Source organism: Manis javanica, chromosome 3, assembly GCF_040802235.1.
Source record: "Manis javanica isolate MJ-LG chromosome 3, MJ_LKY, whole genome shotgun sequence".
NCBI classification, from domain to species: domain Eukaryota; kingdom Metazoa; phylum Chordata; class Mammalia; order Pholidota; family Manidae; genus Manis; species Manis javanica.
The window spans coordinates 31,228,875-31,253,366 of NC_133158.1; the positions used below are offsets into that span (position 1 = coordinate 31,228,875).

The window sequence follows — 24,492 nt, forward strand, 5'->3', positions numbered from 1 at the left end:
AACTAGACCAATCAGATTCTTTCCCTGAGATGTTAGAACTTTTAATTGAGAAAGAGAAATTAAGATTCTCCCATTCTGTGGCCCAAACTGAGGGCTGGTATACTCAGGGATTGGTGGCCGGGTGAAGTGAAGCATAATAAAAGACAGGTGAAAGTAAGAACAAAAAAATGAAAGTCGCTGAGAATCTTCCAGGGTTCTCAGTCCTCTTCTCTGTGTACTTTCACTACCTAGATGATCTCACCCCATCTTAAGACTCTTTATGCTGATTACTCCCTTATTCATTTCTCCAGCCTGGACCACTGAATCTGCCTTCTTAACATTTCATCTTAGATTTCTAATGGGCCTCTCAAGCTTGATATATCCAAAACCAGACTCCTGATATTCCTCCCCATCTGCTTTTTTGATCATCTCCACCTTTGTTCATGACAACTCCATTCTTCCACTTTTCAAACTCAGAACCTTGGCATCGTCCTTGATTCCTCCCAAACATCCTGTCTACTGCTAGGAGATAACCCAGAACCTGACCATCTCCACTTCTTCTACTGTCTCTTTCCACCATTATCTCTGTCCTGGATTCTGGCAACACTGGTCTCCCTGTTTCTGCCCCAGGCCTCCTCCTAACAGGACCAGCCCTGTTCAAGGCAAGTCTCATCCTGTGCCTTCTTGCTTTGAAACCCTCCAGCGGCCTCCCGTTGCCTTCAGAATGAAAGCAAAACGCTTGCAATGACCCTGCACAGTCTTGCCGCCACTGCAGTTGTGCTCTCACCCATCAACCTCCTCTTCCCATCACTCCCTCACATCAGCTACACTGGCCTCCTGACACTCCAGCCCACCCCTGCTTCAGCCATCCTCGTGTCTCTCTCCTTAACTCCTTTCCAGGCATTGTTCAAATGTCACCCTGAGATTTTCCCTGATTGCCCTGTTTGAAAACTGCAACCCTCTCCCTTATCACCCCCAGTCCTCCTTTCCTGATCTGTTTCCACAGCACTTATCACCATGCAACACACAATATGCCTTATATGTTTATTCGCTGTCTCGCCTAGCTCCAGAATAGTGCTTGGCACATAGCTGGAACCCTGAATGAATGAGGGAATGAATGAATGAAGGAGTGGGTTCCCTGTAGCATGCCAATTCTTCCATTTTGGCATATGGCAACCAAAATTGTATTCTATCTCTACCAATAAAAGAAATGATTAGGTTAAATGAGGTGAATGATGTCTATTCAGGACCAGATGTGGAGTTCAGCATGAAGCTCTTGGTCATTTAGGCTCTAGATGGGATTGAGGATGGTAGAAATAATTAAGCTAAATTAAGGGGGCAATGGGGCTGAACCAGCTGTATTATAACTAACCAGACATAGGGGAACTCCCTTCTTTTTGACAATAGCTGTCAATATCATTTCCAGACTTGGGAGCTATTGCTCAATACCTCCAGGAATATGGAAAAGAGGGAACCAGGGTCTGGCTGAGAGCCTTACTGTAAAATCAACACAAAGTCACCCTCAACTGGTTCCTATGTCTGTGAGGCTTGGCTGTAACTTGCTGGAAGTTATTAGCAGTGAAACAAGTGAATTGTTAGGCAGACATGGTGTGCAGGGAACACAGAGGCAGATGCTAGGTCACCACCGACTTCCATACCCACACCCCAGATGAATGAGTTTCTACCCTCATTCTGCCTAATTTCTCACCAGCTCTCAACCCCATTCCCCACCTCTTCAACTGGAAACAGTCTCTTTGCTTGGCTTCCATAGCCAATACCTTCCTGGGTTTCCTCCAACATCTCTGGCCATGCCCTCTGCACATCACCTCTGTAGACAACACTTCCTCTACCCAGTCTCAGAGTTAAAGCCTTCAAGGCTTGGGCCTAGGCCTTTGCCTCTTCCCAGACTTTCTTCTGTCCACCCCTATGGCCTCAATTTCTACCCTTTCACAAATGATTCACAAGTTCCTATCTCCAGTCCCTACTTTTCCTCAGAGCTCCAGCCTCCCAAATGACATTTCCTCTTAGACAACTCAAAAACCACCTGTGCTCAAAGAGACCCAAGAAGAACTCAGGATCCCAAACTCCCCAAATCTGTCCTCCTTTAGGGGTCCCTGGCTCAGAGAAAGTACCATTCTCTATCCCACTGCATTTGCCAGAGATCCAGACGTTATCCTGATACCTTTACCTCCAAATCACCAACATGTCCCTCATAACCTGCTGATTTTTCCATCCCCAGTCTTTCCCAAATCTTTTCACTGTTCTCCATCTTCATCCTGCCCTCGCTCCCAGCCCATGTGGCCACTTTCTGTCCTCTGGACCCCTGCAGGAGCTCCTCACTGGGTGTCCCCACATCCTCCCTTCCTCTTCCCAATCCATTTTCCACACAGCAGCCAGAAACAACTGTAATCATGTTGATTCACCCTTTGCTAAAATGTTTCTTATGGTCTCCTACTGTTTTTAGGGTATAGATCTGCACTGACCACATGTGACTGCTTTAATTTTAACTAATTAAAATTAATCAATGTTTTAAAATTTTAAATTTAAATTAAAATACAAACAAAGGTCAGTTCCTCAGTCTGACCTTTGTCACATTTCAAGGGCTCAGTGGTGAGCAGCTCTTATGTTAGACAACACAGTTATACAATGTTGCCAACATGACAGAAAGTTCTATTGGATACTGTTGGTATAAGCAGAACTCCCTATGGTCTCCCACTTGCCCACGTGGTCTGCTCACCCATCCAGCTTCATCTTGTACCATCTTCCTACCAATCCCTGATTCAGCTCTACTGGCTGACAAACCGCCTTCTAACAAAGGCCCTTTGCATATGCTGTTCTACTCTTCTATTAGCGAAGACATCTGCAACTCCTATTCAGCCTCAGATCTCAGGCTGGCTGGCTGATTGTATGATTGGATGACTGAATGGATGGAAAGACAGATGAAAAGATGAATCGATGGGTAGGTAGATGATGGGTGGATGAAGGTGGCAGTACTTTAGCCAGCATCAAGGGTTACAATCTTTTGGTCAGTCTTTACCCATTGGGAGATAAGAGTCCTGAACTTGAGGACATTCTGCACCCCTTCCATTTTGCTCCCCTGCTTCAATCTAGGGCCATTTTCTGATGGCCATGTAACCTTATAATCCAGGGGAGATGCACTGATCCTGCCAGTTCCAGGTTTCTGGCTGGGGTGATGGTGGTTCCATGGTAAATCAATGCAATGGCCTTCTATTTTGATTTGGTTTCCTGTGGAGCCTGGAGCTCCAAGGAGAGAATATCCCAGTACAGATAGTGAGGCTACTTTTCACCATAAATGAATTAATGGGCTTTTCTGGTGTCTACTTCTGCCTCAGAGGTGGCCTGGCCAGTGTGAATTGGCTTCTGAAGGTATGACCCTACACACTGCTCAGAAGAGCAGAAAGGTTTCCATCACTTTCAGATGAAATCCATCACTCACCCATAGCTACACAGGGGAAAATGAATGAAGGGCAATGCTCTTTAGGAGTCAGACATGAGATGAGCTTATAAGTGAGATCTTTTAAACTCCCAAAAGGAGACTTGTCCCATTGCTGGTTTTGCTCACTTTAGCAAACTAGACTTAGTTTTAACTTTGTCACTTGGGTGTCATTAAAATACCACATGCAGATGTTAGAGGGTGGCCTGAATCCAAAGAGGTCTTACCTACATGACTATTTGGAGGAATGCAGCAAAGTCTGTGTTCTTGAGGCAGCTGTTATGGAAAACAGTATGGAGATTCCTCAAAAAATTAAAAGTAGAATATTATGTGTTGCAGCAATGCCACTCCTGGGTATATACAAAAAAGAACTGAAAGCAGGGACTTAACAGCAGCCATGCTACACCCATGTTCATAGCAGCATTATTCACAATAGCCAGAAGGTGGAAGGAATCCAAGTGTCCATCAGTGGATAAATGGATAAACACAATATGGTATCTATTCACAATGGAATATCATTCAGCCTTAAAAGGAAGGGAATTCTGACACATGCTACAACATGGATGAATCTTGAGGACACTACACCAACTGAAATTAGTCAGTCATAAAAGGACAAATATTGTATGACTCCACTTGCATGAGACCCCTAGAGTAGCCAGACTCATAGAGAAAGAAAGTAGAATGGTGATGGCCAGGGGCTTGGGGAGGGGGCAATGGGGAGTTAGAGTTAACAGAGTTTCAGTTTTGCAAGATAAAAAAATTCTGGAGCTGGATGGTGGTGATGGTTGCACAATGTGAATGTACTTAATGTCACTGACCTGCCCTCTTAAAGATGGTTAAAATGGTAAATTTTATGCCATGTGCATTTTGCTGCAATACAAAATATCAAAACAAAACAAAACAAAGGCAGTATCCTCTGCTGGGTATTTCTAAGGTAAGCACTCAGAGCAGCAGGCTGGCTCTCCTCCTATGTGAGGTTGTGATAGGCCACCCCTAACTTCCGTTCAGTGGGTACACCCCAAAGCAGTCTGGGCTCAAGACGAGAAGGCCACACAGTGACTCAGTCACTCTGATGCTGCCTATCAACCCATCCTGGGAACATTGTTTTCAAGATTTAAAAGTGCCCAAATTTCATTGGCTCTGAGTGAATTTGATTTTGGAAAGTCCAAAGGTATCCTTAGCCACATCTGATTGGATAGGGCAGGATGGGGGAAGGAAGGTGCCAGAGTTGAGTGACCCACTTGGGATGTGAGAAACAAGATGGGGCTACAACATAAGCTACCCAGAGCCTCTGTGCAGCTTGCTCAACTCACCCTCAAGACTGCTCTCCATGTACTTTCCAGAATATTCTGTTAAGCATAGAATACCTGGATGTAAATCACTGCACCTTATTCATTCACCAATAGGTCTTCCCTTATATCAATAACAAGAATGATAACTAACTCCTCCTTAGCTCTGCATATCAATGTCATGTTATTATTATATTTACTTTCACTATATCCCCATGAGGGTCTATGTTACACTGTTATTATCCTTACCTTTCAGACAATGAAACTGAGGCTCAGGGAGACTTGCTCAGCTCAATTATAGGCCTACACTGTATGTACTCCATGCCCCAGCTTCACAGAGAATCCTGACTGTCATATCCTCTCCTGTTTCCAGGCCTTTGTGGAAGCAAAAGTCAGGTTGTTCTCTCTTCCTGGAATGCCCTTCCTCTCCTTTCTCTACTCAATAAAATTTTGCTCATACTGTACATCCACTTCCAATATCCTCCCTTCTGCAAGGATTTATGGATCATTCTAGGCATTATAAGGAGTCATCCCTTCCTTAAGGACTTTCAGACAGCATTAACCTCATGATTATTGGACTTACTTGGAGCCTGGAAATGTGTTAGGCATTCTGCATTCATTAGCTTATTTGGTCCATGCAACCAACCCTATGAAGCAGGCATTATTACTACTTCTATTTTAAAGGTGAGAAAACTAGAACACAGAGAGGTTAAGACCCTTGCCCAAGGTGACACAGAGAGATGAAGGGTGGACCAAGAATTAAAATCCAGGCAGCCTGACTCCAAAGTCCTCATTAGAGTATTACTATTATTACTGTATGCTCTGTGTGTTTGTCTCCCACAGTAGACTGTGAGCTTCTCTAGGGCAGGGCTGTATTCATCTTGGAACTCAGGGCCTAGTTAGAGCCTGACATATAAAAAGTCTTGATAAATATTTGCTGAATTAGCAACTGACTGACACAAGAAGGAGATGCCAAAAAACCATTAGTGAAACAACTCTAGATGCATTCACGGCAGAGTGAAGCTAAGTGTCCAAGTGAAGGAGATAGGAAATACATACTACAGACAGTCCAAGGAAGAAGCCACAGGTGTGGGTTGGGAAGTCTTCCTGTAGGAGTCAGGCCCTAAAATGAAGGGTTGGAACCTTCTAGGAAGAGAATGTAGAAGAAGGAATTCCAGTATAAGCAAAAGCTAAGAGGAGTGAACCCATGGATCCTATGCTTTCAGGATACGCTCTTCTCTTCCTTCTGGGGTAAAAGGCTCTACAAGGAAAGGGGTAGAGTGAGTGCCTGGAATCACATAATGCACTGCATTTGGGGAAGAGTGGTCCTCAGTGTATTAAAATCCCCTTGGGAAGCTGGCAAAAAAAAGCAGGCTCAGGGTTTCCCTGGAGATTCACAAGGCATGGGATCAGGGAAATTTGCATTTTCATAGCCCCCAAGAGATTCTGACTAAGCTGTCTCAGACCACATTTAGAGAAAGGCCGCCATAGTGACCAGCAATGTGGCCTCCATTCCAGGAGCTACCACCAGAGTCTCCTTGGGCCTGGGTGGGCTCAGAGGACCTGCGCAGCTTTAAAATGCTTTACCTTAAGCTAGAACTAGCAAATAAAAGTATAAATGCCTGTCAGATCATAAACCCAGCTTACCCAGATGTCATCAAGATACAATACAGAATAATGGTGGACCAGAGGAAATGTACTAATCATTCTTAGCTTACCTCGGTTCTTCCCCTTCCCTTTGCCTCTCCACTTTCTTCCCCTCTCCTTTTGGGATCTGAAGTCCTTTGAGACAGTCAGGTCTCTCAGTTCTTCAACTTTCCTGCCTCACCTTCCCCTCTAGGACCTACATGTGGTCCATGCACCAAAAGTATTAGTACCACCTGGGAGCTTGTTAGAAATGCAAATTCTCAGGCTTCACCCCTGCTTAGTCAGAATCCCCAGAGTTAGAACAAACAAATTCCACTCTTCTAATTCCCCAGGTACTTCAGAAGAATATAACCTGGTTGTAACCATGGCACTCTAGTCTACTAGACCCTTGTTACTCCAAGTTTGGTCCATGAATCAGCAGCATCAGTGTTACTGGTAGTCCTAGAATTCCAAGCCCTTGCGACTCTTCTGATTCTGCAGCATTACAGGATGCCAGTTGATATCACATGCACATGACACTCAGAGACCCTTGTGACACATGGCCCCACATTCCCTCATTTCCCTGGAGCCACCTGCCCATGTGGTCCTCTCAGTGCCCCCCTTTCCACTTAACCATTTTAACAGTGATTCTATGTCTTGCCAAGAGAACTTCCTTTTTTCCTTCCTTCCTCTTAAACAGCCATTCTCAATACATGCTTTCAGGAGTAACAGGAGAAAACCTCCCCCATGACAAACTAGAAACCTGATTTAAAAATCTATCCTACTCTCACACCACCTCCACCTTCGTCAGTGCTTGATTCACAACTAATTGGTATATTTAATAAGCCTTTCAACTCTTTGCAAGCCAATGCCATAAGAGGACAAAACATTGCCCTCTTGGAAACATACTGAGGGAGAGGAAAAACAGTCCCTCGATGGATGAGCCCAAACAAAATAAGCTTTTAGTTGCACAGCGGTATCCTCAGGAATGAGTTTCTGGAGAAATCTCAGTAAAGCATCTGACTTATTTCATTGGCAATGGGGACAATAGGAGAGGGGCGGCTCTGGGTTGAGGAAGGAAGGTTGGGGAGGAAAAAGACGGCAAGGCAGGGCCTGGGATGCAAAGAGATGAAGCCTTTAAATGAGAAGGGAATTACATCTCTGGATGGGTCTGGGTCAACTTCTGCCTATCATTTCTCTTTTGTACTCTACTAAAACAGGATGGGATCAGGAATTGAGACAAGAAGAAGTGGCCAACCTATTTCAGGATTGACAGCAAATCTGTCTTGCTCTGGGCATCCCAGAGCACCCCGGGGATGCCTCTCCTTCCTTCGTCTCCCGCATATAACTGGCTGAAGCAGTGACCTTCACTGGTAGCTCCTTATTACCCAAAGGATAATGTCCAAATGCCTTACCTGGCATTCAAGGCCATTTGCTGACCAGCCCTGGCCCCTCCCCAGACTCTGATTCTTCCACACACACCACTCAAATGCAGCAATTATTTGTGCACACTTACTACATGCCAAGCACTGCTAGAGGACATTGGGATAAAGTGGTGAGAGAGACAAGGTCCAGTGGAGATGTGAGATAGATAAGAAAACCATTGAACAAGCCTGCTAACTGGAGTTGTTGTGTTATAAATTCAACAGGGCAATGTGCTGGGGTATGACTTCTAAGACATGACATAAATTGAGACCTCAAGGAAAAGAAGAAGCAAATCCTGTGAAATCTGGAAGAAGAAACTTTCTTAGTCCAGAAGAGAGCACAGCACATGGAAATGTCCTGGGGCAGAGCAAGCTTCTAGCGTTCAGGGAATAGAGTTGGCTAAGGTGACTGGAATATGAGTGACGCAGGACAGAGGAGGAGATGGGGGCAGAGTCTGACTGGGCCAGAACCACCAGGGCTGGTTGGACATGGAAAGACATTTAGATTTTTTTCAAATGGAAGAGGAAGTCACTTTTTTTTGGAGGAGGCTCAGTGACACACAATCAGATTTTCATTTTTAAGATGACTCTAGCTGCTTCTGCTTGGAGGGGCTTGGGTGGAAGCAGGGAGAAGTCAGGATGTGAGAAATGATTAGGCTGAAGTGGGGGGACATATATGCCTCCCTAACAGTGTCTTTCACACACCCATACCTTTGCATGAGGTATTCCCTCTTTTCATGATGCCATTCCCACCGTCTCCCCCTGAAAAATCCCGCCTATGCTTCCATGGGCTGCTCCATGTCAACCACACATCACCCACCCTCATGCCTTTGAGAATATGCTGCCCCTTCCTCTGGCCTCACTTGGGCACGGAATCTCTCTCTGCTTTAGCATGGAAAAGGCCTGGGCTTCAAAGTCAGACCACAAATGGCCCAAGGCCAGGCTCAGCCACCTCTGGCTGTAAGACACCTGAGAAAGTGGCTAAATGTCCTCAGCCTCAGTTCCCTCATTTGGGGAAAGTTACACTCCATGCAGAGCCTGCCACGAGGACCCCTGTGAGTAATATATAAAAGGACTACTCTGGGGAGCCCCCTAGGACAGGGAGAGCAGGACAGGGGGAGCAGGACAGGGACAGGAAGGGAGCAAGCAAGGGTGTGGCCCCAGGTAGAAGTCTTGAGGGCGGCGCTACAGGTAAGTCATACCTCAGGGCTGCCTGGCCCTGGAAAGGCAGCTGGGCGTTTGCCCTCCCACACCCAGCAGTCACAGCCTGGGTCCACACACTGGAGTGGACATGAACTCCCAGGCACTCTGGGTCCTCTACACGTGCTGGGAAGGCAGCTCCAGGATGCTGCAGGCGGGCTGTTGAAGACCTGAAGGCACTGCCATGGGAAGCAGAAGCACTTGCAGCTGGGGGAGGGGAGTGCAGGCACAGTGGGGGTGCGAGAGGGTCAGAGCTGTGCCCACTGCACTGCCCACCTGGTCTGCATGGGGCAGGGAACTTCCCCACCCCTGGGGAACAGGAAGCTATGATCAGCAGTCTCATTTAGGACACGTTGGGCTCTCCGAGGACAGGACTGGGTCTCCACCGTCTTTGCTCATGAACAGTACAGAGTGAGGAAATGCCCTGTGGTTACAACTGTTTTACAAAGATACCAACTCACCCCAAAACCCGGGCATCAGGCAAGACAGTGAGCACTTTCTAAGGGACTTGTTGATTGCTCACATCTACCCTGAAGGTCAGGGGTCACATCACTCCCATGTTACAGATGAGGAAAAGCAGCCCAGGGAGGGCAAGCAAGGTCCCAGGGGAATTGGAACCCTTCGCTGTTTCACTCCTGAGCTGGGCCCCTGTGTCTTTTCATCCTGTGTTTCCATCATCTCCCTGGCAGGTTACTGTGGGAAGATCACATCTCCCCTTCTCTGAAGACCCCCTGTGGCCTCATGGACATGAGGACTTGATTTGTCCTTGACAGAGTAGCTTCTGGTGCCCCCAAGGAGACCCACACCCCACATGCCCTCTTCCCCACCAAAGCAAAGCCTCTCTCACCTGGCCCCTGACTCCAGAGCAGGGGAAGTACTGACTCATGAAGGCTGGAGCTCCTTTCCTGAAAGATGTGCATCCGGCAAGCAACAACTGGGGCGTCACCCATGGGCACCTCTGAAGGCTCCTTGGTCATGGGATTCGGCTTCTCTGTAGGCTAGACTACCCCCACCGCCTTGCATGACCCCACAAGCTTTTCTGGGACTTAGGGACTAATCCTATTTCACCAAAATTCTCTGTGAGCCTTAGACCTGGGTCTGTTGCATATTTTTTATTTGCTTTTTCTCAGACGTTAAGAGAGATGATAAAAGATCACTGAAACATAAGAGAAAAGGTATTCGTATTTGATCTCCTGGGCGCCTTGAACAGGAAAAGAAATGGAGACGGCCACCTTTGCCTAATATGGGGAAGAAGAAACAGCTCATCTTTCCCCCACAAATTTTAGTCTTCTTCCAGTCTCTGACATCTCTGCAATTGCCCAGATGCCTAAACTAAGAACCTGGGGTCGTCTGGATGCTCCCTTCCCTCATTCACTCTGTCACCAAGTCCCATCACTCTGCATCCAAACTGCTCTCAAATCCTGCCACTCCCCTGTCACTGCCACCCCCCACCCCCCACCGCCCCAGCCTCTCACCCTGACAACCGTGGTGGCTCCACCTGGGTTTCCACACCCACCCCAGCCCTTTACCAACTGACCTTCTGGGATTGCAAATCGGCCTGCATCACCTCATAACCAGCTCCCCAGCTCCCCTGCTTCAAATACCTTCAAAAAGCTTTTCAAAAAAGCTTCCCTTTGCAATGTGGGTAAAAACCAAATTCCCTCCAGGGCTTGTCAGGCCAAGGTCGGCCCCGCCCATCTCAGCCCACCCACCCCCTCCTCTCTGTCTCAGCATTCTCTCCCTAGACTAGCTAACTCCTCTCCATCCTGCAGGCTTTGGCTCAACACCACTTCTTCAGGCAAGCCCTCCCTGCCCATGCTGCCCTAGTAACCTCCACAGCCCTGTGCAGCATGGGTGTCTCTCTTACTACAAACACAGTGGCACAAGCAGCTGTCTGGTTCCTGATTAACATCTGTCTCCCAGCTGACTGGGAAGGCACCTCATCTGGTTTTGCTCCTCATTATATCCCCAGTACATCCATGCCTGGCACATAGTAGGCCCTCAATAAATATTGCATGGATGAGTGAATGAAAGCAAAGATGCATGGGAACTTGTGGCTTTTGAAACTGCTTTTGAGCTTGCATGGAGGACATGCCAAGGATTAATTTATTAAAATTTAGTTTCCACATCCCCTCCTGACATTTTAAGCTCCTGAAGGAGTAACAGGCAGGGTGTTACCTTTTGCTTTGGGGTCCCCATCCACCCCAGCACAGGGATAGGCAGATGTCAGAGCTGGCAACAGAGAGAAATCCCTCACAGAAGGAAGAACAGACCAAAGGCTGACCCTGAACCTGTCAAGGGAGGACTCTGCTTCTGTCCTCATTGTCAGGAAAACCTTGAGGGGACCTGGGATGGAAGGAACTTCCAAGATTCTCTTGAATGGCCCCTGCTATCCATCTCCTAGAGAAAGCAAGGAAAAGTCAGGTACAATAAAGACTTGCTTCAGGTTCTAAGGAACCTTTGTCAGAGCAGAGTTCATGCTTTAGAGTGTTCCTGCTGCACATGGCACCCCTGGCTGCTCGGCCAAAGACTTGCTTAGAAATGCCCGAAGGGTTTAGCATGTCAGAGAGTCCCTCTTCCCCTACATGTCAATGCTGCTTCTAGAAGCAGAGCCTTGGCAGTGACTAACAGACAACCAGAGGGTCAAGCGAAGCAACTCTTCCAGTTGGGGGTAAAAACACTCATGGCCTTGTCCCTGATGCTGGACAGGCCCCCTAGCTCCTCTGACTCTGAACCCAGAGGCCCTCTCTGTCCTTCTCTATGACCCTGTTTCTTTCCTCCCTGGAAGCCCTGATGCTGGTCTACACAGAGCTGCTAGCCAGTACCCAGCACCCTCCCTGTCCTCACCACATCCCACCAAGCCCTGGGGTCAGCCCCATGCCCCTTGCAGGAGGCCTCTCCAGGTCACTGCTGATGGTGACTGACTCTCACTGGCTCATAGTCCCTGTGGCCTCTTGTTCACTAGGAGTTGCATATGTCTACCTGCCCTTTTCAGATAAAGGAGATCTGGGCAGATCTGATGGTCTCCATCCACTCACCACCCTGCACAATGCGCTGGTGGAAGCCCCAAGGAGAAGTGAATGCATGGATGGGGCTCAGCTCCCTGGCAAGCTCCTGACCATCTTTCTCCCACTTCCCTCCTGGCCCCAGGGGCCCCTACTGTGTTCAACCTCTTGCCCTGGGGAGAGCTTGCATGTGGCCAAGCAGCACAGGCTCCCACCTCTGGACCCACTTTTATCCAGAGCCTGGTAGGTATGGCTGTGTAGGAGGAGAGTCTCTCCCCATCAGGAATACAGAGTTTGGCTGTACTATTCTCCAAGTTTTAAAATTCCACCACCTGATGTTTTCCAGGCTCCCTACTTTAGCGGGGTTACCAGGCAACAGGGACTATTTCTTCCACCCCTTTAGGCTCCTGTGAGGATCCAGGGAGTGTTTCCAGCCTCACTGGGGCTCCAATAAGATGGTGCCCTGGGGAGCTAGGAGACCCAGCTTGGCCTCTAGCTGGCTGTGTATCCTTGAGCAGACCCTTCCTCCTCCTGGGCCTCAGTTTCCATCTGGAATATGAAGGGACTCACCAGAACTATCTCAGAGGTGGTCTCTACCAACACTGCTCTTTGCTCGGCACTGTCCAGAAGTCCTTGCAATGGCCAGAAGAGTTAGATATTCCCCCCATTTTATAGATGAGGAAACTGAGGCAGAGAGGCAGTTATTGGCTCAAGGTCACTCAGCTGGGGAATTTCAGTCTGGGCCTTTCTAATTCAGAGCTGTCCATGCTCTCAGACACCACAACTCAATGCCCCTGGGTGATTTTAAGACATCTCGGGGGGCTGAAGGGGGCCCAGACACATTTCTGTGGCTGAGCTTTCTTAGTATAAAATCCCTCAGAAACAAGGCAAGCAGGGAAAGGTTTCTGGGTTTCCTGCTCTTAGAATGTAACCTGGGCTACATTCCACACCAGGAAGTCCCACCAAAGTGCCACATCACCTGAACACTCAGCTGGGTCAACAATGACCAGAGACTTTTGTATGTCCCATGTCCTTTCATCTTCACAGAGCCCCAGAGCTCAGGACGGCACCTTCACAGGTGACCCCACTGCACAGATGCTAGCATGAGGTTGGGAGAGGGAAGGCCCTTGTCAAGTTACAGTGTGCCCCAGTTCATACCCAAATCGTTCCACGCCAAATCCAGTATGCTCTGAACAGGAGCTACATTTCGAAAGAACAAGATGAAGAGACAGGCAAACACGATCGGTGGCCAAAAACTCTGTCAGCTCAGGACTCTCTCCAGTCCTCTGGGTAAATTCCAAGCTCCCTTTCTCACTATGCAAAATAAACAACTGAGACAACCTAATTAGAGGGAGGAAAGTTCTGAGTGATCTATTTTCAAAATCAAGGGCTGTTGTTTCATTTTTAAAAAGAAGCAGCTGAATTAGGATAGAAAATGTGGGAGTGGGCAGGGGTGGGGGAGATCGCAGGCCCTCCTGGTGGGTGCTCGGGCCACACCCTGGCTTCTGACCATCCAGTGCCATGTGACCTTGGGCACAGAGAGGCCAGCACTGGGACATGGCTTCCCAAGCTATAAGATGGGGGCGTGACACTGGGGACACACAGCAGCTCACTAGCGCCTTAGACTTTAGGGTCAACTCCATGCTTCTGTGCATTTGATTCCCATGACAAATTTGAACTATAGGTCTCATTATTGTCATCATTGGATGGAAGTTCAGAGAAGTTAAGTGACTTGGCCACAATCATACAGCTTGAGAATCAGAGAATTGGGATTCAAACCCAGACTGATTTAACTCCTGATTCATGCCTAACCACCACAAGCTTCAGAAGTGAAATTCTATACCTTTACGAAGATTATCAATACTAATAAAGATATTAATCATATTGAACAAATAGAGCACATACTATGTGCCAAACTGACCGTCATGGCTCCAGGCATGCCTCTGTCTCAGGGTCTTTGCATGGCCATTGCCATTCCTGGAAGGCTGTTTTCTAGTTATCTTTATGGATCCCTCCCTCATCATCATATACAGGCTTTTGCTCAAATGTCACCTTCCTGAACCCCTATTTAAAATTTTACCCCCTCATCTCTACCCCAAACTTCAGAGGCCTCTGTCCTATTTCATTTTTTCTCCATGGCACTTCTCAGCATCTAAAACACTCAGTGTATTTTATTTGCTGTCTGTCTCCATGACAATTTTCCTTTGTTCAGGGCAGGGCTCCCCATTTGTTTGCCTCCTGCTGTATCCCCTGTCCTGAGCACAGAGCACAGCACACAGTAGGCACTCAGTGGATTGTGTTGAATCGTGACTATTCACAGAAGCCTGAGGAGAGAGGTTCTGTTTTGTTCCCCTTTTACAAATGGAGACCAAGAACCTGTCCCAAGTCACACTGCTTATAAATGCTAAATTCAGTCCAGGAAGCAAACATCAAGTAACTGAGCTCTAAGAATATAATGGGGACAGGGGTTCCTTTTTGGATTGGGGGAGGAGCTTGGGGGAAGCCATAAGTCCTCACCAGACCACAGTGAGGAACTATTTACCAATTGCTTTTCTCTTCTTGTCCAAAAGAGAACTCAGTTTGGAACTCCAGGAAGGGTACTGATGGTGTATCAAACACAGGGCCCTATCTTTGGGTTTTAGCCTTGAGGTGCTGCATGATACTGCTGGGCAGGGCAGGGTAGGGGGCATAGGAGCAGCTTCCCAGAGCTCCTCCTGGCCAGCAACCCATGCCCCATTCTTATTTTGCACCCAGAGGGACCCCCATCCCCTCTTTTCCCTTTCCTCCCAGCTCCTCCCTGATTTCTATGTCCTGGGCTCACTTCTTCAACCCTTTTAACTGGGGCTTCTCACACTGTCATGCGGCAGAGTCGCCTGGGGAGTTCTGAATAAGGAGCTGTGGGGGGGCCCAGGGGCCTGTACTGTGACCAGCTCCCCATCAGCTGTGATGTGGGTGACTGTGAACACCTGTAAGCAGCCCCCTCAGAGGCTGTGCCTTAGCCTTGGCCTTGGTCTGCGTCCCCCTTTGCCCTGGAGATGGGTCCTCATTTTACAAGCAGGCTGAACGTTTAGGAGACAGGATTTCATGCCATGCTTTTATCCTCTAACCCCAACCCTGAATGCTCTGTAGGTGCTCAATAAATGCTTGAGGGTTGGCTGAGGTCAGCCTAGTGGGAAGCGATGACTGATTCACAAGGTAAAAGACTCGAGAGCCAAAATTATCCCAACAGGCAGAAACACTGGGCCAGACGGAGAATGATATTCAAGGGGAGATGAAAGTCAAGCATCTGGAATCAGAAAATTAAGTACAAATCAGTGGAGATTTACTCAAAAGTTTATGAGAGAAAGATTTGACAGGGTTAATATGAGTTAACATTGTGATGTGGTTGCTTAAAAAAGCCAAAGCAAAATTAGGTTGCACTAAAAGAAGTAGAGTATCGAATCAAGGGAGGTGATGATGTCCCTCTTTTTGGACTAGGTCTACCTCAGCTGGAGTGTGATATTAGACTCCTTTTAAGAGGGATATTAACAGGCAGTTATCACTCTGAAGATAATGACTCAGATGGAAGTTTAGGGTTGTATGGAAGGGGAGGTATCTAAAAATCATTTTACCCAAAGAACAAAGTAAAAATAACAAAATGGAGAAGATTAGCCTGGGGAATGTAAATACTGATACCGGTTTTTAAATATCTAAAGGATTCTTATGTGGAAGAGGGCCTGGACCTTTTTAAGTACTCCAGAGAGCATAAGTAGAAGTATGGTAGAAGCTGCAACAGGAAATAATTTAATCTAATATTGGAATTGAACACAAAAACATTAGTGTTTTCCAACAATGGAGCTGGTGCCCTATAAGGTAGTAACTTCCCTGTCACTACAGGCATCCAAGCAGAGCTGGCTGGCTTCGATGCAGGGAAGTTATAAAAAGGGTTTTCTGCATTGGGTAGGAAGGACTACCAGATGACCTCTAAGGTCTCTTTGGTTCTGAGATCCAATGTGCTCATTTCTCATCTGAACAGTTACCCTCTGGGCAGCAGATGTGACTAGCATCCTGACTTGAAGCATGCTGTCCTAAAGACACACCAAGAATTGAGGTTTGGTCCTGCTCTCCCAGTGAGCCACAGCATGGCAGATAGCACAGAATGTAGATAGCACAGAATGCTCACGGTTAAGGAGATAGTGTATGGCAGGACACAGGCAGAAGGCCAGGGGTCCCAAGAACTAGCTCTAGTTCAGCTACTGATGTGCTCTGTGATTTGGGCACCTCTTTGGGTCTCAGTTTCCAAAATATGCAGTGGGGAGGTATGGGCTAGGCCTATACATCTCAAACTGCCATGTGCACAAGGCCCACCTGGGAATCTTGTTGAAGTGCAGGTTCTGACTTGGTAGTTCTGGCACCCATCCTGTCTGAACCCTAAAATCCTGAGTCCCAGGAAGGCCGCATTGGAGATTCTGCATTTATGGGGAGTCCCTGAGTGATGCTGATGCTGTCGACTGGGGGCCTGCACTTTGACCTGCAAGGATCTAGCAGTCTCTAGGTCCCTTCTTGTCTGGACAGTCTGGGATTCCAGAATACCCTCCATAAGGGAAAGGAAGAATTTGGGCAGGTGCCTGCATGGCTTTGAAATGCCCCTTCTTCAGAGTAGGAAACTGGTGGTGAAGCTGTAAAGTCATTTAGGGTAGGTGAGGTGGTAAACACACTTGCCTCTTAGCTAATGGGAGACCCAAGGATGTTGGTGGCCTCAAAGGAGCCCCTTCCTAAAGGAAAATGCATCCCTGTGAAGTCCCTATGATATATCATTGCCACGAATCCCGAGTCACAGAGAAAGCTGAAGCTATTCGGACTTCTGCAGTATGCACTGTGGGCTGGGGCCCCGAGTTCCACTGCCCTATGTGTACAAATGTCTGTATTTGCCTGTTAGAGAGCTTGACTTTACACAATGCGACAGCCAAGCAAACATTCGTTAAGGTATTCTGGACCTGCTAACTATCCATGAACCTTTGCGATCAGATACCCCCACTGGTTAAATCACACGCTTGGGTTTCTGCTGAGAACCACGAACAAACAAGATGCTGAAAACCCAGGGCAACCTCTGCTTTCCTAACCTCCTGGTGCTCCAGTGTCAATCCTGTAAGCAAAACGTGGACAAACTCATGGCTTCAGGAGACGCCCTTGGATTTTGTCCGTTAACAGCTGGACATATATGGAGAAGACTATTTTTGGCTCCTTGCTCTGATGACGAGGAGGAAGAGAAAGGTGCCAGGGAAAAGGTCAGGCAGGTGGGGCTAAGCTTGGTTAACGACTAGTTTAATGAGCTCTCTGGAAAGCCCAGGTGTCTTCCAGTTCCTGCTCTTTCTAGGATTCCCAGCCCAATGGCCTACGTCAAGAACACAGCTTTGCATTCGGCACAAGGCGGTTTAGATTAATCATTATTCATGCCATTCCCATCACTTGGAGCAGGACCCCTGGCTTGTGTCCAGGCAGTCACTAAATTTTAAAGGTTTGCACATAACTGGCCAGTGAGCAATTATATGACCAGGGTATGCAGAACAGGATTAATAGGGTCATAAATTTTTATTAAAGGTCACTAACAGATTTATAGAAAACACTGTAAAATGACGCTTGTTTTCATTAGCACAGATCCTACCCCTTGACAGAAAAAGCCTGGGTTGAAGCAAAGCCAGAGGGCTTTCTTCAATAACAGAGATGCCTTTGATTCTAGCTTTTCTAACCCCCAGGGAATCAACGCTGAAATCCCCAGGGCTCTCAGCTAAGGAGGAGAACATTTCCAGGATTTTTCAGAGAAGACTTGGTGGAAGTTGAAGGCTGTGATGGGCAGAGCTGTCACAGCACATGGCTTGGCCACTGGCTTTGCCACATGCTGGATGGTAGCCTGGGCCAGTCATTTCTCCTCTTGGAGCCTGCTTCCCTCTCAAAATAGTGGTTGTGATGTCCACTCCTAGGAATGTGGTGAGGTTTCAATATGTTATGATTGCCTCCATGAGCAAGTAAGAATACGCTAGGCTTCCCATCAAGTTCATCACCACTGATTTTATTTCCCAAGTATATGTCAATTGCCTGAATAGACTCAGTTTACCAAACAGTAAAGGCACATCTAGAGCCCTGCATTGGAAAGGGTTAACCTCAAACTCAGGCTGGAACACCTCACCGTAGCTGCTCCCAAATGGAGTGTGTCCAGATAGCTTAGGGCTCTTCGGGGCTTCTACCACTGAACATCACTGCCAACATCCCTTTCGAGGCTGGTGATAAATCATCCAAGAAATTACATCTCTTTACTTTATTTCTCATTTTGAGCCAAAGCCTATCACTTGATTTATAATCTTTATTAGACTGTCCTACTGTCATTTTGTCCTTTTCAGAAACCTCATCCACCCTTGCAGTGAGCATCTACTGTCCACTGAGCCCCAATTTCCATTAGAGAATGGCCTCCATTAGAGTTTGGCTTTCTCCATCCCATGGGGCTTGGGGGAAGCTGTCAATCACTGTGCCTCTCCTTGCCAGTTATGGCAGCCCAAGCCTCTGTCCACAGTGATTGGTCTAAGGGGAAGTCACATAACCTAAGCTGGGCCAATCCCAGTCCACCCATGAGATTCACTTTATGGAAAGGGGAGGAAGAAGACTGTCCAAGTTTGTGAACTGTCTGCAAAAACTACATCAGCCCAGAATTACTGGTGGCCATCTGATCTGCCATGAGGAAAAAAACACTAGAGAATGAAACCAATAATGGAATGTGAGCTGTGAAAAGGGAAGAAAACCAAGGCCTCATAATATGATTTGAGCCTCTGGATTCAGCTGTACCTGATGCCCTCACACTGTACTTCCACCTATGTGAGCCAATGCATTCATTTTTTTGTTTGGTTGGTTTTTTTGCTTAAACTAATTTGTGTTGTGATTTGACTACTGGCAACTGGAAGACTTCTATTAAATACCACCCTTAAAGGATCCATCAATTAATTACCTCATGCAACAATGATCTATTTAGTGCTCACTCTGGACTATCTTTCTAAGTGGAGATTGGGATGAATATTTATCATCTTGGGATTTTGGGGCAATGGGACCCAGGCTCTTAAAGGCAATTTCTAAAGAGAAGTGTCCAACATGTCTGGGTCCAAGTCCAGCTCTTAGAAGCAGATTGGTAGCAATACTGACCATAGCAGTGATCACAGCAGGGCTCACACTAGCAATGGGAGCTAATCAACTGCATGGCAAGTTCTACTAGTGATCATTGTCAACTGGATGGCTATTTTACTTGGGACAATGTTAAATTTAGACAATGGTTGAGTTTCTGCTGTAATGAGTTAATCATGGAATACAGTCAGTCAAGATTGGGCTTCAGGTTAGAGGGGACAGGAAAAAGGAAGCTAAGCCTGAGAAATTGTGAAGGTTCACACTTTGGAGGGAATTTTCCAGAAACTCAACTGAGCTGTGACATCAATAAAGACCAGGTGATATGACTCTTTAAGTCCAGATCACCCATGACACTCTGCTTCTCTAAGGGTCCTCTCTTAGAGCTCATTTTCTCATCTGCAAAATGGGTGTATTAATTTCCTACCATCTAACCCTCAGGACGGCTGCAAGGATCAGACAAAGCACTCTGTAAAAGGCCAGGCCCAAAGCTTGCTTTCCAGGTAAAACAGGTGCCCAATTGAAGGAATAAAATCTGCAGTCTGGAGTCAAACCAATAAGTGTGTTTGCTGGGATCAGATGGGTTGTGAAGAGGTACAGAACAAAACAGATTATCTTCAAGGAGGTGGCTGAGCAAGCAGAGTGCTGCTGTGGGTTTTGTAGAAATGACTCTTGGAAAGCAAGTACTGTCGTACATCTGTGGAGACTCTAGCTGAGGTGTTCACACCTCACTGTGAGACTACCAGACCTCAGCTAAAGGTCTCCTTGCTCACCTGTGAGAGTATGTGTGCTTCCCTCTCTTCTGTACAAGGCCACATGCACCTGGCTGAGAAAGCAAGAAGGGTTTACATCCAGCCTACTATTTGCTTGCCAACAGTGTGTCCTGGGACTGCTTCTGCCTGGAGAGAGTGCCCTTTCCTAATGTGCACAAAGGTGCCCTATGGTCTCGTGGTGGGCGTGTGCACGCACAAATACATACATGAGTGTGTACATGAATGGCAGCAGCAGGGACCTATGTATGAAGCTTTATGATGGGCAAAACTTTGGCAACCAGAATTCTAGTTTCATTCTTCCCTGATTTATCCTTTAAGCCCTGAGTCAAAGGCTTCCCATTTCTAAAACTAAATTTCTTTTTACGTGATATCTGGACTTTTTAGCTTAGGATACCAAAGTACAACCTTCAATCAAATGGATCCATTTGGAGCAAGGTGACTTTGTTTTAATGAGCCACTCAATCTCTTCTCATGGCTAAATCAAAAAAATGCTTATTTCATCTCCTCTTCCCCTTTTTGATTTCCGTGGACCTAGAACCTTGTGGCTGCCCCTATTCAAGCCATTTGGGATGGGAACTTTAATTTGTTTAAGCAGAGGGAGGTCATGCCTCTCTGATAAAAGACAGTCTGCTATGTACTGCCGTCCATGGGAAAGCACTAAGAGATCAAACTTCCTACCTGGTTTCCTCAAACCATTTGTCCCCCCCAAATGTTAGTGGGGGACAGGGTCTGTATCTTGGGATGCCCCCCACAAGTATCTGTGAGAGGTGTCTCAAAAGAATAGAACCATTTCTGTTTTTCAAAGAGAGCAACTATTAAGCACTCATTATGTTCCAGGCCCTGTGCTAAGCGCTTGTTGCATTCTCAACAAATCTTCACAACAACCTGATTGCACAGGTAGGTAAGTAAACTGAGAACACTTTCTAAACAGTAATTTCTATGCCCCCTGAAAGATAAGACTAAGAATGAAAGAAGTTAGGCTTGATTCATGGAAGCTTCTAGTTCTGGAACATTGGGGTGGTGGGTGGTACTGAGGCACCTAACATGCTCAATTTATAGATGGGGAGATTGAGGCCCAATGAGGAGCCTGGGATATTTGAGACAAACAACTGAGGGTCTGGAGCCTGTCTTCTGAAAGGGTTCATAGAGTACTGAGAATACAGGGCCATGGCTGACATCTGTTAAGCATGGCCCAAAAAATAGTATAGAGAAGTTGCTTCTACGTGAAAGAACTCTTAATACACAGAAACCTTAGGAAATAAAGAACATGGGCTTGGAGCCCCATTTCTGCATCTTACTGGCAGACAATTAACAATTGGATGGATAAGTAACCCCTCAGCATCCCAGTCTCCTCATATATAAAGTGAGAACAATACAAATTACTTCCTCAAAATATTGTTATGAGGCTTAAGTGAGATAAAATCCATGTCAAATGCTTAGCCCAGTGGGTGCTGCTTACCAAGTACCCAAGCATTGTTGACTTGTGTTATCGTGAGCTTAATGCTTCTGTTGCAAAACAAATCAAATACAAGATGCATTTCAGGACAACACTGTTTTCTTCAGTTTAGGATCTTCTGGGAATAACTTTAGAGGAAATTTGATCTAATCAGACTTTTTAGTCTTAGTAACTAGGTAATAAATTGATAGGAATAAAAAAGGTCATCAGGACTCAAGACACCTGCCAGTTACTAGTTGTGTGGCCTTAGAAACAATAACAGTCGGTAGCCCAAAACTGATTGAATAGTCTATCAAGCCCATGTTGGGATTTACATATACATATTCATTATCATTATTCATACTCATTAAGTACTTACCACAACACCCATGAGAAAGGTATTAGGTATTTTTCCTATTGATTTTTCCCACTCTCAGTTTCTCTAATAGTGAGAGGTCAGTGCACACCGGCCTACTGCATGGGGTTATCAGGAATACCCGTAGACAAAATATGTGAAGTTGCTTCTCAGACACGAAGTCCTAGAAAACAGACGGTTGGTCACTGCTGCCTGACATCAGCCCTTCTCTGAGGAGCTCCAGCCACAGAGAGGGTCCCAGTGGTCACCCCAATTTCAAGGTGTGGTGCCTGCCCCTGGGGAACCTGTCATCAGTAGGTTGGCACTTGAGAGCATAAGGCGAGAATAATGGGCATGTGTCACTTTGCAGCACTCTTCCACAGGTCCTTTGCCTCACATTCCCACTGTTCAAAATCAGAAAGGACACATTTTATTCAGAAATTAGTCTGAGCCTGTTTTAGCTATAGATTTGTCCCTGTTGGTTTGGCCAATGACCCAAGTCCTCCAAGAGAGCCACCAGAGAAAGAAAATTTGCTTTTGAGGGGACAAAGTTAAGGCAAACAGACCTCCACATCAGTATGATTTATCCCTTGCCAGGCCACCTACAGCCAGCAGATGCAGCCAAACCAGCCAAGTCATTTTACAAAGCCCACAGAGTGCTTACTCACCAAAATGCAGGCCATTAATTTCCTCTGGACATCAGATGGGCAAGACAGAAGCCCTGGCTTGACTGAGGATGGAAATGCAGTGACAAAAGAAGCCACCCAGAAAGGTATCCATGTGGCCCTCAGTTAAAAAAGGCAAAGCAAAGGGATCATGAGTTTTTCCCTTCACTCTCCTGATGTGGAAACCACCTGGGCCAGTGGGTATGCTGCCATTACCTGGTAATGAAGGGCTGGAAAGGAAGGAAGGCCCACGACTAATGGGGAGGATTGACAATGGGCGGTCTGTGTGTGTACATCAGATCTGAGATCCAAGACCATCGGCCCATTTGTTAGCACTAGTCAGTTAAAGGGCTTGGGCCTTCCTATGGATCTAAATAAGAAACATAGCCTTGAGTTATCTGAAGCAGATTGCAATGTATTCTACTAGATCCATCAACCTTGACCTTCCTGAGCCTCCCTTAGAATAGCCCTGGGCTAGGACGGGGTAGGGTGGGGCAATCAAGGGATTTGGCATAAATTAAAACTGGGATTGAGACTTGCCTTTGTCATTACAAACTCAGGGGAAGAGAACTCTCTGCACCTCTATTTTCTCATCTGTGCAATGGGAACAATTATCATCTATTTCATGTATTAGTTTATAACATTAAATAAGATTAAACCCCTCCCAAAATAAGATAATTCAGTGTTCCCCAGATTTAGGAATGTCCTAGGCCAGTAAAAATTTAAGAAGCAAAACAAAACCAACCAACCAATCAAAAAACATTAGATAAATCAACACAATGTTTTCAAATACAAACACTGAAAAAAAGACCTCTTTCTGGTATCAGCATCATAGAAGAAAGGCCACACAGAGAGAGGAGGAAGGTTGTAATCTCAGACAAAAGGGCCTCCTTTTCTCTAAGCTTTACAGAAAGCACCCAACTGCTCCGCACCTTGCCTTGGACCAAGAACCCTGACGTGGACCAGCACTGGCCCTCACGCAGTTGCAGGAAACCCCTAAGACGATGTACTCTGCACATGGAGGGAGCCTGCTGGATGTTGGTCCTGTGCCTTTTTGTCATTCTGCTGAGTTTTGAGGCATTTGTTGCATATCCTCCACCCAGTGGTGGGCTTTGCACATAAAGGTGTGCAGGACCCAGGTGCTTGATAGAGTAGGTGCTCAGTGAAGGTGGCGGGGGGTAAAGGAAGGAAGAGCATCCTAGAGAGAGCAGAAAGCCAGTCCCAGAGATCATGCAGAGGTCAAAACTGAATGGAGGAGGGCCAACCATCCACCCATATACACCAATCCATCCCTGCCAACACCACCTCCACACACAGAGGCGTCTGTTCTCATACTGCACAGCAGACACAAAGACTCTGGGGACAAATCACAACAATGATATTCATGTCAAAAGAATATAAGTCTTCATTTTAAATAAGCAAAGCAGAAAAGGGACTGAGAGGGAGCTAAATCATAGATATGACTCTATTCACTCTATGGGACTGATACAGGAGAGGATAAACCCTATTCTTAAATGAGGCCCTTTAAGATCAATAGAAGGCTCAACATCCAATCCACAGGGTGAGCCACCCTTAAGGTGGAACCTTGTGCTGTCATCCTCTAGCAGCTGACACTTACTGAACACTCACATGTGCCAGTGAAGATTGGTGATGGATAGATGGATGGATGAATGAGTAGATGGATGGTTGGATGTGTAGACAGAGACACATATGCAGATCTTCATCTGTAAAATAGAGATAGAGATATCTCTATATCATACAAATTTTTGTAGAGTGACATTCATAAATAGCCACGCAATAGATCCTGCCACAAAGAAAAGCATTCCAGGCCATGAGTGCCATGAGGTGGGTCCCCTGGGCTACCATGTAAAGCTACTCCCCTTACTGGTCTCCAGGCCCCACATGCCCCAGCAGCTGTGGGAGGACTGGACCAGCAGCACCATCTGACCAGGAGAGGGCCTGAGCCCCTGGGCTGCTCCAGCTGTGGTTCCCTAGATCCCCAAAGACAGCATTGCTGCAGGGCTCATGGGTTTCACCTGACAACCTGTGCTATTAGCACCTAGCTCACATTTCTTTCTCCTGTCCTCCATGCCCATGTTCTACCTGGAGCCTGACACAAACACCAGGAGGGGAGGTGCTCATTT

The 24,492-nt window shown here is 46.7% G+C and overlaps 1 protein-coding gene across 4 annotated transcripts in view; it reads right to left on the reverse strand.

The window, feature by feature from the left end:
• Positions 1-24,492, reverse strand: part of ATP2B2 (ATPase plasma membrane Ca2+ transporting 2) — a 358,301-nt gene that overhangs the window by 318,233 nt on the left and 15,576 nt on the right. The gene's annotated exons all lie outside the window — the stretch shown is intronic.